Source organism: Leptodactylus fuscus, chromosome 2 (assembly GCF_031893055.1).
Source record: "Leptodactylus fuscus isolate aLepFus1 chromosome 2, aLepFus1.hap2, whole genome shotgun sequence".
Taxonomy (NCBI): Eukaryota; Metazoa; Chordata; class Amphibia; order Anura; family Leptodactylidae; genus Leptodactylus; species Leptodactylus fuscus.
Genome location: NC_134266.1, coordinates 194,773,379 through 194,786,663, shown reverse-complemented (window position 1 = coordinate 194,786,663; position 13,285 = coordinate 194,773,379).

Below are 13,285 nucleotides of genomic sequence, written 5' to 3'. Positions count from 1 at the left end.
GCGGACTTATATAAGGATAATTTCCTTCCTCTGCTTAAGGATTTACGCAAAGTACTACGCTCATACGATCTTCCCTACCTGTCTTGGATGGGTCGCAAAAACCTTATAAAATCATATGTGGTTCCTATGATATTGTACAAATTGCAAATGATTCCCATTGCCCTCCCAATTTCTTACCTACGTTCGATTCACTCCCTTTTGAACAAATTTGTCTGGAGGGATAAACCACCTAGAATTTCTTTTGCACTCCTAGTTAAACCTAAACAAAAAGGGGGAATCTCCATGCCTGACATTACTTCCTACTATCATGCTAATCTCCTTAACTGTTGGTTGACTCTAAGCACACCCCATACAGACTCTATTTTATGTGCAATCGCTAAAGCGGAACATGGCGCGCAACTAAAAAATATTTTCTGGAACACTTCTCTCAGAATGGTGAGATCTAAGTCATTTGACCTGTTGTTACAAGGGCCCTGTGAAGCCTGGTGCGTACACAAATCAGCCCTAGCACCCTGCCCATCAAAAGCATACCCCGCTAAATTAACTCCACATCTCTTACCTTCAAAGGTGAAACCTTTGGACGACTTTTGGTCTAAACTCTCGGGTAAGACGCTAGGCGAACTAATCCACCATGGCGATCCAATACCTCCCGAGACTCTCTACAACTGGCTCCCTGAAGTCCCATTAACCCACTTACATCTCGCACACTTTAAAAAAACACTGTCTTCTATTCCCAACTTACAAAAAATACGCAGGCCACTCACCTTATTTGAAAATCTGATTCTCTCGGACAATCACTCAATGAGAAAATTGTCAAAATGCAAATTAGCTTTAACCTCCACCCAGTCTGAGAAAACTCCTATCTATATTAACTCGTGGGCGAAGGATTTAAATCTTTCGCTGGAAGAAGAAGACATCAAGTCAATTCTGTCTCACTCACACGGCTTCTCCACCTGCACCAAACTTCAGGAACTACATTTTAAGTGTTTAGCAAGGTGGTACAGAACCCCCGATTGGCTACATGCCCATAAACTCTCAGATACAAATCTTTGTTGGAGATGCTCTCTGGAACCTGGTACGCAACTCCACATCTGGTGGTCGTGTCCACTAATTTCGCCATTTTGGTCCCAAATTCAACAAAACATATTTACCATTACAGCTAAGTCCGTAACTCTGTCGCCAGCCCTGGTTCTGCTGTCACTATCCCAACCGAATTTCTCCTTGGGCAAAGCCGACTTAACAACTCACCTTATTGAAGCAGCTAAGTCTTTGATTCCCAAATACTGGCTCCAACCGATCACCCCTCAAATTGCTTGCTGGAAGGCGAAAGTAGACCTAATAGCAAGATTTGAAGAAGCTTTAAGCCGTGCAAAAGGCAGTCACAAAAAATTTCTAAACATCTGGCTTCCCTGGCTTCAACATAGTAACTCTGTACTGTACTCAGACCTCCCTAGTTAAGTGTTAACACCCCCTGATATACTTACCCTCCCCATCCCCACCCCTTCTATTTACTATTTTTACTCATGCTCATCCTCGCCACTAGAGATCTAGAAGGTTCTTTCTTTCCTGTAAGTAAATCCAATTGATTGTTCACATTCTTGTGAAAGTATTAAATTGTCTTATTCTATCTTTTGCTTACAATTCCTTTAAGTTGTTTATTGAGATATGTGTCTTGCCACTCTCACTGAACTGGTCTTTACCTATGATGCTTATGCGGAAAGTACTACTTCGTAGTATACTCATTGGAAACGTAATTTTGATTAGTTTTACTTGTTGTATGTTATAATACGTACAAAATGCTCTGTCATCCTTTTTGACTTTTGTGCATAAATGTAAAATTTTGTAAAATTCTCATAAATAAAGAATTTAAAAAAAAAAAAAAAAAGGAGGACGGTCCCTCTTTCGCTTCACCAGTTCTAATCAGACACACAAGGCAGCTCAACAGCTAATAGTGTGATTCTAACTGAGGGGAATTAACTAGCTATTGCCAACTAGAGAACCGCACACTTTGCAAATGTGATTTGAGGCTAGAGCACCAGGCGTCCAAGCCAGCCTCCTTAAATGGAGGGAAGGCAGGACTAATCAGCCAACCCAGGTGCTCAAGCCAGATGCCGATAGGCTGACACCCGTGTCAGTCAGCAGACCAACCATGCCTATCGGCTTCAAGAGGATTAACCCCATGCATGCAGGACTGAACAGTTAAAGTGAAAGAGGCTGCGACCCTGATACCATGGCCACACCTGCTGCACAGTCCTAACACTAGACCTCTCACACATCCAGCCAGTACCCTGATCTGCGCTTATGAGAGGCAATAAGCTTGAAACAGCTTTCAGTTAATGGATCACTCTTCCTTTTGGAGGAGTTATTCTAGCTTGGCTGTTATTCCTAGAATATACTGTTAAAGGGTTGTCCCATCTCAAAGATCCTATCTATACTGCTAGCTTATGTAAATTGAAGACTTTTCCTAAATATATAGTAATTCTGCTTTATTATCCTGCTATGTGAAATTATTCCTCCCATTGTTTACACAGTGTTGCTATAACCACGGACCTGTGAGATAGGACAAGTCATTTACTCAGTACTCAGCAAGAAAACTGCTAATTGCAGTTTGCTGATAAAGCCAAGTCTTTATCTCTCTATGTAAACAAACAGATAACACTGAGTCCCTTCCGCACAAGCATTTACATATTATCTGATCTGTATAAGTGTTGTGAGCCACTTCTGTGGCCGTTTAGCAAGAGGGAGGGGGAGAGAGAAGAAATACAGGAAGTGAAAAAAAAAGACTTTAACCAGACTGCTTAGACACTGAGGTGGGAAAACCCCTTTAAGTTTTCTTTGAAAATCATGCATTAATCTATACATAGCTACCTTCCAAAAGCTGGTGCTAGAGCTCATTCCTCTTTTCAATCATTGAGGTCTTATTTGCATATTCATTACCAAGCGTACAAAGTCAAATTCTTATCACCCCCGCAATGTTTTAGTGATGGATTTACCTTGCAAAAATTGTTGGATTCTCTCTGCTTCATAAAAGTTATATTAATATCACACTCTTGTCAGAAACAAATTTACAGTATATCCCAAAAATTACATGCTGTTATTTTTTTTTAAATGATATTATAATTGCTTTTATATTTAACCTTTTCTGGTTACCATAGAGACATCACTATATATGCTGCAACCAGTAATTTACTGCTTATGATCATCACTAAATGTAATATACCACCTGATGTGTCAATGCTAAGGAGAGTACTGATGTGCCCACCCTTAATGTAACTTAATGTAAAGGTAATGTCTTTATAGTAAACTCCATATCAAAGAAGTACATTGAAGGGTATTATATACTGAGCACCATCATTCATTACATTTAGGTACTTCAATAGGTGCACCATACCTCGAAAAAGCCATTCATATGGGGCAACACGGTGGTTAGCACTGCAGCGCTGGAGTCCTGGGTTCAAATCCTGCCAGGAACAACAACTGCAAGGAGTTTGTATGTTCTCCCCGTGTTTGGGTGGATTTCCTCCCATTCTACAAAGAAAAAAAAATGTACATTGTGATCCCTATATGGGGCTCACAATCTACATGAAAAAAAAAAAAGCCATTTATATAAATATGCTCAATTATAATGAGTGTGATATACAGTACTAAAACCAGAATACAGAGCCCTTGAAGGCTTTGGCTTTCCGCCATTGCTTTTATACCTCAATTGTATACTTATAAAAACTGATTTTTCAAGTAAGTTGTGCATCTAGTGGTTCTAAATAGAGATGAGTGAACAGTGTTCTATCGAACACATGTTCAATCAGATATCAGGCTGTTCGATGTGTTCGATTCGAATCGAACATCACGTGGCAAACTCCAAAAAAATTTGATTCCCCTCCCACCTTCCCTGGCGCTTTTTTTGCACCAATAACAGCACAGGGGAGGTGGAACAGGAACTACGACACCGGAGGCATCGAAAAAAAATTGGAAAAAGTCATTGGCTGCCGAAATCAGGTGACCTCCATTTTAGATGAATAGTGGATTTCAAATCCGGGTCATATGAGAATGTGAACTTTGTGACTAAGAGACAGGGATAGCTGTACAGGCAGGGATAGCTAGGGATAACCTTTATTTAGGTAGGAATGTTATTAAAAATAACTTTTTGGGGCTCTATCGGGTGTGTAATTGTGATTTTTGTGACATAAACTTTTTCCCATAGGAATGCATTGGACAGCGCTGATTGGCCAGAGTACGGAATTTGACCAATCAGCGCTGGCTCTGCTGGAGGAGGCGGAGTCTAAGATCGCTCCACACCAGTCTCCATTCAGGTCCGACCTTAGACTCCGCCTCCTCCGGCAGAGCCAGCGCTGATTGGCCGAAGGCTGGCCAATGCATTCCTATGGGTATGCAGAGACTTAGCAGTGCTGAGCCAGTTCTGCTCAACTACACCGTGTGCCGGTCAGCCCATCTGATATAGCAGGCCGAGTGTGCATCAGATGTAGCAGAGCCGAGGGTGCACTGGAACCCCTATGCACACTCGGCTCTGCTACATCAGATGTAGCAGAGCCGAGGGTGCACTAGAACCCCTATGCACACTCGGCTCTGCTACATCAGATGTAGCAGAGCCGAGGGTGCACTAGAACCCTTATGCACACTCGGCTCTGCTACATCTGATGGGCTGGCCGGCACACGGTGTAGTTGAGCAGAACTGGCTCAACACTGCTAAGTCTCTGCATTCCCATAGGAATGCATTGGCCAGCGCTGATTGGCCAGAGTACGGAATTCGACCAATCAGCGCTGGCTCTGCTGGAGGAGGCAGAGTCTAAGATCGCTCCACACCAGTCTCCATTCAGGTCCGACCTTAGACTCCGCCTCCTCCGGCAGAGCCAGCGCTGATTGGCCGAAGGCTGGCCAATGCATTCCTATGGGAATGCAGAGACTTAGCAGTGCTGAGCCAGTTCTGCTCAACTACACCGTGTGCCGGTCAGCCCATCAGATGTAGCAGAGCCGAGGGTGCACTAGAACCCTTATGCACACTCGGCTCTGCTACATCTGATGTAGCAGAGCCGAGGATGCACTAGAACCCTTATGCACACTCGGCTCTGCTACATCTGATGTAGCAGAGCCGAGTGTTCATAAGGGTTCTAGTGCACCCTCGGCTCTGCTACATCTGATGGGCTGACCGGCACACGGTGTAGTTGAGCAGAACTGGCTCAGCACTGCTAAGTCTCTGCATTCCCATAGGAATGCATTGGCCAGCCTTCGGCCAATCAGCGCTGGCTCTGCCGGAGGAGGCGGAGTCTAAGGTCGGACCTGAATGGAGACTGGTGTGGAGCGATCTTAGACTCCGCCTCCTCCAGCAGAGCCAGCGCTGATTGGTCGAATTCCGTACTCTGGCCAATCAGCGCTGTCCAATGCATTCCTATGGGGAAAAGTTAGCTTGCAAAAATCGCAAGCTGACAGGGATTTCCATGAAATAAAGTGACTTTTATGCCCCAGACATGCTTCCCCTGCTGTCCCAGTGTCATTCTAGGGTGTTGGTATCATTTCCTGGGGTGTCATAGTGGACTTGGTGACCCTCCAGACACGGATTTGGGTTTCCCCCTTAACGAGTATATGTTCCCCATAGACTATAATGGGGTTCGAAACCCGTTCGAACACTCGAACAGTGAGCGGCTGTTCGAATCGAATTTCGAACCTCGAACATTTTAGTGTTCGCTCATCTCTAGTTCTAAAGGTGTAATGGTCCAATGCAACGTACTGTGGCTGGTTTGATATTGAGTTTCCAAGTGACACACTTTCTTAAGTTTTCTCATTTCTCATGAAACCTATTCAATACAATATCACAGCATGCCAGCAAAACCTGACAGGGAGCATTTAACGGACATTTTTCCGTTTTTGTTTACAGCAGTACCATATTTATATAGGTTTTTTTTACATTTTACCACTGTTTTAATACTAAAAAATAGAGAAAAAATCTATACAATATGATGCAATAACCAACATTATTCTATTAATTTATTAGCAAAGTATAGGGGCTTTTTAGTAGAAATATATACTGCGGAAGTAATAGTATAATTTTCAGAAAACTTGATTATGCATAGAACATTTTCAGGAAATATTGTACATTAAGAGCAAAAACTATATTAATATTGTCACTTACTTGAATTTATAGAATATTGGGCATTGCCATAATAGATGAATAAGGTCATCTCTGTTCCCTGAGCATTTAAGATATTTATGTTTTACCTCTTTTGCTAAATGAAATGCATTTTTTTTTTGTGAAACCAAGAATTGCCTGGTGACATCATTGTTAGTGGGTATCTGACACCTATAACTTTTTCACATTTTAGTTTACAGAGCTATGCACAACATTTTCTTTTGCATTGTAAGCTTTAGTTGTTATTGTTGCGATTTCTAGGATCTAGAACTTTTTGATTACTTTTCATTCCTTAAATGTTGGAGGTGACTTGAGAGGAGGATGCATATTTATGTACAAGACATTCTCTGAACTGATAAGAACATTGCAGACTGATGAATTGTTTATTTGTATGTAGCAATAACCAATAACCTTCTTGCACCCTCCCTTCTAGAATTCTATTCCTGAGTGTCCTATTGTACATAAATATGCATCTTTCAGAAATAGTTTTTAGATATACCTGAAGAAGAAGCCGAGAGCTTCAAAACATTGTAATCTGTCATCATTATTAGTTAGCCATTAAAAAGGTATCAACTACTGAAGACTCTGAAGTTTTTTTGTTTTTTATACTAACAAACTACTAATACACATTAATGGCGAGATATATTAGTGCTACACCTCTCTCATAAAGCAGCTCATACAGAGAGCATGTCATATATCATATGTGAGTGTGCAAGTGCCTTTCACTTTTCTTTGATTGGAAACCACTTATAACCCTAAGGTTGGGTTCACACTACCATTGGATTCAGTTCAGAAGACACAAATGGACAGTAACTGATGGCTATCAGCTACTGTTCGTTGGAAGTCCGTTGCCTATAGACGTCAATGTTAAAAAAAATAACAGACACTTGCTGTAGTCCTGCATGTAGGATTTTTTGGTCCGCTTGCAAAAAACGGACATGGGTGTAAACGGACACTAACTGATAATAACGGACACAAGATAAAATCCCATTGAAATTAATGGAAATTTCAGATGGACCAGCTAGTGTCCGTTGCTAAAATCTTGTACGGACAATAGCAACAGACACTGCTGACAGAATCTAACGGTAGTGTGAACGTCCTCTTATCTAACTTTCTCTCACTAACTTTTCACATTGAAAGTGTCATGTTAAACTTGTTATATGTGTATATGCTATGATCAGATTTTGTGTCTGCTGCCTCGCAATGGTGTTGGGCATTAGCTAAATGTGTTTATTGTACACTGTATATGTCTGTTGTTATGCCTATAAAGCTTTATTCTATGGTTTGTCTAAAATTCCTCCCTTTGTAATTATTTAGGCAGGTTGTACCAATACTGAAGTGTTATTTTCTGTGCTGTTTTGGTTCCATATTAATGATTGTCTCTATGTGACTTTTAAAATCCACACTGCACTTGACATATGTAGTACAACAAGCGCTACTAAGGTCAACATCTGTCAGCAGCTGTTGTATTATATTATCCAAATAAATATTAACAAACTTTTGATAAAAATGACTGATACAAAGAACCTTTAGTGAGGTTTGTTTTGAGTTATTAAAGGTCTACAAGAGTCAGTACTTGAGAACTGAACATATCACCTCTGATGACAAATTGTATTCACTTCAAATGCAAGAAAATGACAGAGAAGAACGTGGCTGAAGGCTATGATAAACTCTGCAAAAGTGACCTTAGCTGACTGCGTGGTAAAACAAAAATGTTGATCTACAATAAACTTTTTTTTTTTTTATATAAAGAGTCTTCATCCTTCAAGTTTATTGATTTGCTTTCCTTACTATGCATCATTAACATTAGAATCCATCAACGCTTCCTCCACAACAAAGATATTAACATGCAACTTGTTTATGTTTGTTTTTATCTATGGTGTTAATGTGAAATAGAAAGAATGGGTCGGATTTGTTTTTAAGAACGACACAACTCTTGTCTTTGGGCTATGTTTGATATTGCAGTATAGGCCCAGGGGTGTAACTGTAGGGGGTGCTGAGGTATCAGTAGCTGGCCTTCGGGGCTCTGAACCCTGAGGAGGCCCCAAAGTGCCACATAAAATGTACCATTACTCTGAATGGTACATGGTAGGATCTAACAGATTTTGCATTGGGCTCCAGGAGTTCCAACTTACACTTTTGAATAAGCCTTATTTGCAATATCAAATGTAGTCAATGAAAATGTATGGCATGATAATTAGGGAAAAAAGAACCTCTTCTCTTATCTCAACCATTATTCAAACCCCTTCACATTCACCAGGATTGTATAATCATGGAGTGGCTTTCTGAATCAGTATATACAATTTTCTGAGTACTCTAAAGTGTTTTTTTTTTTTTTCCTCAGTTCTAGTTCTTTTAAAATAAGGAGCTATTTTATGTGAACTACAGTATATTATATTGCCAGGGTCAATTCTAGTTTTTCTGCTGCCTGAGGTGAAAACTGAAATGGCTCTTTCCTCCCTGCAAATATAAAAATCATAAGTAAGAGAACAAGGTAACCAGGTAGTCATTGACATTTGGAAATCTAATCAAAAACTTAATACTATGCTGCAAATTACATTAGTCAACAGACATGCAACTGGCCCGACTAACTCTTGTCCATGTGCTGTGAATCTGACATTCTGAACTGAAAGCGCATATCTGCAGCTTAATTTCATTACTGCCCTTGTGCAGCTCAGCTTCAATGATGGTCTTGGCTTGATGAAATGAAAACGGAGATGTACACCTGCCTTCAGTGCTGAGTTTCAGGATCACTGCGCATGGATGGGATTAAAGTGGGCATTCACACAATGTAACACGTCGTTGATTCTGACGCATAAACTCGTGTCAGAATCAGCGCTGCAAAACAGAATCCCATTGCCTTCAATAGGTTTCCGTTTAGCGCGCGTAACTCATTAAAATCAATGGGAGGCTTTTTAACCCATTGATTTCAATGTGTTACGCGCGCTAAACGTAACCCATTGAAGTCAATGGGATACTGTTTTGCAGCACTGATTCTGACACAAGTTTACGTGTCAGAATCAATGCTGCATTACATCGTGTGAATGCCCCCTAATAGTGCTGGAGTGGGTGCATTAAAGGGGCTGGGTTGGTAGGTGATGGAACATAAATAGCTTGACTTTATATGGTGACTCTCCACCACCTTGATGTCAATCCATCATTATACATTGAATAAAAGTAATTTTTCTATGGATAGACATAGTGCTCAGAGATTTTTCAGTTCACATTGGGCAACAGGTGAGATGTCCTCCCAGGTACTGCTGATGGTTTTATGGGCAACATTGTGTTGACAGGTTCCCTTTAATACTATTCCTAAAGTTTTTGTCAAGGACTTAGAGCATCCTAAGGGGTGGCTAGGGAGGGTGTAAAAGAAAGTAAAAAGTCACTTATCCTTGGTGCTCTGTTGAGTGTTCCCAGTCTTTTCTTTTCTGTCTTGAAGTGCTAGAAGCAGAGAGGCTCACATGACTGCTGAGATCAATGGCCTCACTGGTTGGTTGCAAGGAACCAGTGAATGAGTGATGTCATTTATCCATCTCTAATGACCACTGAAGCCACAGATTAGTCTCAGCAGTCATGTACTACTGACAATACTGCAATGGCTCAGGCTGGCTCCCTCCTAAGGCAGCAGTGTGTTCAGGACCTCAGTCCCCAATACGGCAGTGCAGGCAGGCTCAATCATTAATGTAGTGAAAGGGGCTGCCAGGCAATGGCACCCCCTTATAGACTTGGCACTCTGTCACCTGAGGTGAAATTCTCATCTTGCCTCATAGCAGAAGTGGTCCTGTATATTCCATTTCACGAGAGTCAGAGCTTATCAGTGTTAGATACAATTTATATGATGTTTTTGAAGCACTTTTTGTTTGAGTTTTTGAGAAGGTTTTTGCGCTAAACATAGGATTATATATGTAACAAAACAGATAACAATATACAAGGTTTATTTTATACTTTCCTCTATTGACCTATCGCAAGTCAATGCTTTATTTCAGTAACAAAATTCACAATGGATGATTAGTAAAACAAGTGTCAAAAATTTGGGTGTGGGGGCCACACGGTGGCTCAGTTGTTAGCACTGCAGCCTTGCAGCGCTGGAGTCCTGGTGCTCAAATCCCGCCAAGGGCAGAAAACCATCTGCAAGGAGTTTGTATGTTCTCCCCGTGTTTGCATGGATTTCCATCCCATATTCCAAAAAAAGACATACTGATAGGGAAAAATGTACATTGTGAGCTCTATGTGGGGCTCACAATCTACATTTAAAAAAAAAAAAAAATTTGGGTGTGAAGCTCATATTTTTCCATATGGAAGTGAATTTGCATGTTGATCAGCCTTACTGAATTTATTTATTTTATTTTTTTTCAGAGCATTTGAATAGAACATAAGAAATTCAAATTCACATGCATATGGAATTGGATTAAGGAGGGAAATCCACTATGCGTGAATATACCCCTCACACTACACTCACCGGCCACTTTATTAGGTACACCTGTCCAACTGCTCGTTAACACTTAATTTCTAATCAGCCAATCACATGGCGGCAACTCAGTGCATTTAGGCATGTAGACATGGTCAAGACAATCTCCTGCAGTTCAAACCGAGCATCAGTATGGGGAAGAAAGGTGATTTGAGTGCCTTTGAACGTGGCATGGTTGTTGGTGCCAGAAGGGCTGGTCTGAGTATTTCAGAAACTGCTGATCTACTGGGATTTTCACGCACAACCATCTCTAGGGTTTACAGAGAATGGTCCGAAAAAGAAAAAACATCCAGTGAGCGGCAGTTCTGTGGGCGGAAATGCGTTGTTGATGCCAGAGGTCAGAGGAGAATGGCCAGACTGGTTCGAGCTGATAGAAAGGCAACAGTGACTCAAATAGCCACCCGTTACAACCAAGGTAGCCAGAAGAGCATCTCTGAACGCACAGTACGTCGAACTTTGAGGCAGATGGGCTACAGCAGCAGAAGACCACACCAGGTGCCACTCCTTTCAGCTAAGAACAGGAAACTGAGGCTACAATTTGCACAAGCTCATCGAAATTGGACAATTGAAGATTGGAAAAACGTTGCCTGGTCTTATGAGTCTCGATTTCTGCTGCGACATTCGGATGGTAGGGTCAGAATTTGGCGTCAACAACATGAAAGCATGGATCCATCCTGCCTTGTATCAACGGTTCAGGCTGGTGGTGGTGGTGTCATGGTGTGGGGAATATTTTCTTGGCACTTTTTGGGCCCCTTGGTACCAATTGAGCATCGTTGCAATGCCAAAGCCTACCTGAGTATTGTTGCTGACCATGTCCATCCCTTTATGACCACAATGTACCCAACATCTGATGGCTACTTTCAGCAGGATAATGCAATGCCATGTCATAAAGCTGGAATCATCTCAGACTGGTTTCTTGAACATGACAATGAGTTCACTGTACTCCAATGGCCTCCACAGTCACCAGATCTCAATCCAATAGAGCATCTTTGGGATGTGGTGGAACGGGAGATTCGCATCATGGATGTGCAGCCGACAAATCTGCGGCAACTGTGTGATGCCATCATGTCAATATGGACCAAAATCTCTGAGGAATGCTTCCAGCACCTTGTTGAATCTATGCCACGAAGAATTGAGGCAGTTCTGAAGGCAAAAGGGGGTCCAACCCGTTACTAGCATGGTGTACCTAATAAAGTGGCCGGTGAGTGTATGTTGAGCTAAGCAATTACCGCAGACATTAATACAGTGAATTACATGCCTTTCATGTATTAGGACCAACATCACAATAACATAAGTGTATCTACAATTCATATTTTGCCCAACAGATGGCAGTGTAGAAGTGTACAAGTGTAGAAAATGAAAGTTATAATGCGTCTTGCATTGTGTCTTGTCATGCTGCATGTGTACTTGTGAGTGGACACCAGGGCAAGTGCAAGTGCGAACAAAGTAATGGAGAAAAGGAGAGGCGGCTCTCACTGATCCTTTAAACATCCCCTTTTATTTATTTTTGAATCTTTTAAAGCAGGGCATGTAACGCTGGCATGAACAGGCAACGGTGGTTACTTGCCCTTTCAATGGCTTGAAAAATTAAAAATATATTTTAAAGGACTGCCGAATGCCGCCTCTCTTTTTCTCCATGACATTTTTACAAGTTTGATGTATGGCAGAGCGCCAAAGCTCATCTTGGCATCACAAAGTGTCTCGACAGCACATTTCAAAGACAGATGTGGACAATATTCATCAATTATCATGTACCGTCATTATACATGTGATTAAACTGAAGGCAGGGGAATGCCTGTAAATAGCTATGGGATTAACAAGTCAGTGTTGCAGAGACATCAATTTGGGAGAGTCCTTCAATCACTGAAAAAAGGGTGTGGCCTTTTTGGGGTGTGTCTTATATAGAAGGGTGTGGCTAACCTACAGCAGTAGTACTACTATAAGAAACAAAGGTGGAGAAGATCGATGTGCCGCTTGAGACTTACATATAAGCCATACTCAATCAATACCACCCTGTGCCCTTTGTTTGTACATTAATAATATACTTCTTTAACACACAGTGTTAAAACTGTATAATGTCCCCCAAGTGCCCTCATACTGTATAGTACACTCTTAATGGCTCCCACACTAGATAATGCCCACAGAAGGCCCCTCACACATAATTAGAAATGAGCGAACAGCGTTAGATCGAGTACATGTTCGATGGGATATCAGCCTGTTCCAGATGTTCGATTCGAGTTGAACACCAGGTGGCAAACTCACTAAAAACTCGATTCCCCTCCCACCTTCCCTGGTGCTTTTTTTGCACCAATAACTGTGCAGGGGAGGTGGGACAGGAACTACGATGACGGAGGCATTGAAAAAAAATCGGAAAAAGTAATTGGCTGGCTAATTCAGATGACCTCCAATTTATATGAATGGTGGATTTAATATCCGGTTCATATGAGACTGTGAACTATGTGACTGTGAGACAGGGATAGATGTACAGACAGGGTTAGCTAGGGATTACCATTATTTAGGTGAGAATGTCACTCACCCAGCTCTTTGGGGCTCTATCTGGTCGGGATCCCTGTCAGCTTGCGATATGCGGGAGCTGACTTTTTCCCATAGGAATACATTGACTAGCGTTGATTGGCTGAATGCCATACAGAAGTACAGCATTCAGCCAATCAATA